Genomic DNA, 3,247 nt, shown 5'->3' with positions numbered 1-3,247 from the left:
AAAAACTTTAATATAAGTTTAACATAACAGCAAATGTACAACGTTTCGACAAGGTTTTGCCATCATCAAGTACATTGTTGAAACGTTGTACATTTGCTGTTATGTTAAACTTATATTAAAGTTTTTCTTCATTACCCATTCAAGCCGTCTCCAATCATTATTAATATCTCACGGGGTTTGACCAGCTGAGGAGATTTAAGTTAGTTCTAAATCCATATATATTAAGCTTATAATGCAAAAAAAAAAATATCCCTATGATTAAAACATAATAATAAAAATTAAAATAATAAAATTAGACCGTCACAAATTCTAACTAATACACTCAATGAAAGTAACAATAAACCCTCAATAGCTGCAGCACTTGAAATTTTTGTAGGCAGGATTAGAGTAATCTATGAGACCTTGGGTGTGGTCAAATACATGAATCGAAAGGGTTTGACCTCCTGAGCCCAAAACTGTAACTAGATCTCATATCGGCCAAGAAATGACGGATCTATGAGCTAAAAGTTTGTACCTGAAAAACTCGGAGCCATTCTATGAGCCGTTATGCCACAACGAAAAAAGTAATAGAACACACCTTACTCACGGAACACGTAAACACTAACTGTCGTAGATGTAATGACCTTTGGAATGTATTTAAAAATACAAAGATCTACAAGAAGGAATGACCCCCAGTGGACGAATAATATTAATTAAATATCCGAGAAATGAACAATAACTAGATATTAATAATACACATTTATATTTTGGGGTATTTGTGCCTAATGGCTACTAGGGTTTATGTTGTACATACATTGTAGTATTCCTAAGGACCATGATAACAGAGGTCTCCCACTCTTCAGTTAAAAATTCATGGATGTAACGGAAAGTTATTTTAGAGTTACACAAAATGTTTTTGGGCCAAATTATAAATATAGCACTATAATACACGTTCTTCTATACCTACTGTGTCATCCAATTATATAAAAAAAAAGTTTTAAAAATGACAATAAAAGGGTTGGGGGTGAACAGTGTACAGTTTGCGTACGTATGTTCACGAGTCGCCCTGCAGGAAATACTGAAAAATGCAACATTTTCCCAGAAATTCGTCTCCTGCTAATAAAGGTAAGATATTCGGGAGTTTTACAATCATTGTTGTGTTTGATGATCAGCAGAATAAAATTGTTTATAATAATTTACGTCATCCGCTCATAATGTCTTAATCTAATTATTCGGATAATTCACTGGTATTCAAAGGTTAACTGACCTGATGTGAACGCAATGATAACAGTGAATTTATTAAAATACAAATCTTTGTACAAAAACGAGCGATATCGGGAGTTAAAAATATAAACGCCACTTTACTTGGAAGCGGCTTGAAACCAAAAACCGCGATAAGAATATTAATAATTATCTATAAATATGTTGTCATAGTGAGGAGCCATTTTGGTGTCCATTGTGGTACCATTAATCTGAAAGTAATTTCTGAGATTCGAGTGAATTGAAAACATTTAGGAAAGGTTAAAATTTTTTAAGTCCTTTATCATGTGAAATATTAGTGTAAAGTTATTCTAAGATGGGTTCTAGTGTTAACACTTATGTTGTGCTTAGCCTTTTAAAAAATTAACAGATTTTAACTACCAAGAAACAATTTTAGCTTTCACTTTCTTTTTTTTTCTTGTTGACCCCCAGTGGCACAGCGGTATGTCTGCGGACTTACAACCCTAGAAACCGGGTTTCGATACCCGCGGTGGGAAGAGCACAGATAGCCCATTGTGTAGCTTTGTGTATAACTTAAAACAAACAAACATTTTTGTATGTGAACTAATTCTGAAATTTATTATTACATTTATAAAAACTATACGATTCTATGTTAGAGTTTCATAAAATAAGTACCAAATATTAACGTTAGTTGATGGACAAATAAACAATACGCTTTGAACAATGACCGAATAATAATCAAAACTTAATTATTAGCCTAGTTAAATGTAATTATCCTCACCTGAGGCAAAAGTCGGTCTACATGCTCCAAAGCCGATGTACACTAAGAAATGGAGTTACTAACAATACATCTTCCAACTTTTCGATACTATGAAACAACTACCTGTTTGCTCCACTATTTGAGATGACATAATATAATTATGTTTATGGTGATGAGTAGGCACGTTCAGCTTTGTATCTTCTATACGCTAAGTCTTTATAACTATCTCACTGAGAATAAATCGTCTTGACACTCTGATTGGATAGTTCCTATGTGCTCTCTGCGTTGTCTGATTAGAGAAGAAAACGTTTTCACTCACAGGAAGTAAGACATACTTTTACATCTTAACCATCTATAAAACCTCCGTGTCTGCGAGGCTTAGCCGAGGAGGCTAGTAAACATAATTCCTCTTTAATTTCTATGTAAACGTGTTTAACAAAACGAGACAAACTTTAGTACTAAGCAGACTACAGAGAGTTCTTCGAACTTGCCTAACGCTGGGTGTCTCAGTTTAATAGGAAGTTTACGTCCTTCCTTTTTAGTCAGCCGGGAAAAAAGCTTCCTCCGTCTTTAAGAAATCATGAGCTTTGTTGTAAATTAGAAATCGCTCAAGCATTCTGCATACAATCTGGGGTTGGGTGTTCAAAAACTGGCTAGTAATTTATTAGTGCACCATAAATACGTGGGTCTGTTCTTACACGGACGTAAGCAATACGAAATTGCACAGGCTTACGTGAATAAAGAAACATTTACGTGTTACTAGAGTAGTGACATAGGACTTACATGCACTGGAGTAAAATCATTGGCATACCTGTCTTGCTACACGATAGGAACTACCCTAAAGAATTCATTACCGCTTACCTAAAGTATCGTACAGATAACAGCTCCTCTAGTGACCAATGCACTACAATTTCATAATTAGAAAACGCCGAGTGAAATTTTCAGGACAAAAGAGGTATGGCGGGCATTATGAAACCAAACGTTAGATGTGATGGTTTGAGATATCCTCGAGATTTAAATACATTAAACAGATTAGAACACTACCTGGATCTCCAAACTGCACACAGAGGATTGTCTCCAAACGTGGTTGTAGGTAATTGAAAGAAATGTATATATATATATATAGTTCGTCCCTTCCCCAAGTCTACGTAGTTACTAAAATTGGAGGCGGCTATTCACAGATAAGACTAACCCTTGTGTATCCTACGTTAAATTATGGTCACATTCCACCGCTCTGGTTATTTGTTATTTCAGCATATTCACTCCCGAGAGGAATTCTAGTTACTT

The 3,247-nt window shown here is 34.8% G+C and overlaps 1 protein-coding gene across 8 annotated transcripts in view; it reads right to left on the bottom strand.

Moving 5' to 3' along the window:
- LOC106478165 (ras-responsive element-binding protein 1-like) overlaps positions 1-3,247 on the bottom strand; it is a 44,386-nt gene that overhangs the window by 36,700 nt on the left and 4,439 nt on the right. For 3 of the 8 annotated variants that reach the window (XM_022381699.1, XM_013938686.2, XM_022381702.1), the window contains exon 2: positions 1,982-2,249. The exons of the other annotated variants lie outside the window; for them this stretch is intronic. The gene's annotated coding sequence lies outside the window, so the exon portion shown is untranslated. The remainder of the gene's footprint in view (positions 1-1,981; positions 2,250-3,247) is intronic. 8 annotated transcript variants of the gene reach the window in all.

The sequence above is a fragment of the Limulus polyphemus genome, unplaced genomic scaffold (genome assembly GCF_000517525.1).
Source record: "Limulus polyphemus unplaced genomic scaffold, Limulus_polyphemus-2.1.2 Scaffold186, whole genome shotgun sequence".
Lineage (NCBI taxonomy): Eukaryota > Metazoa > Arthropoda > Merostomata > Xiphosura > Limulidae > Limulus > Limulus polyphemus.
The sequence above is the reverse complement of the archived record's forward strand: the minus strand, read 5'-3'. Positions and strand labels throughout refer to the sequence as shown.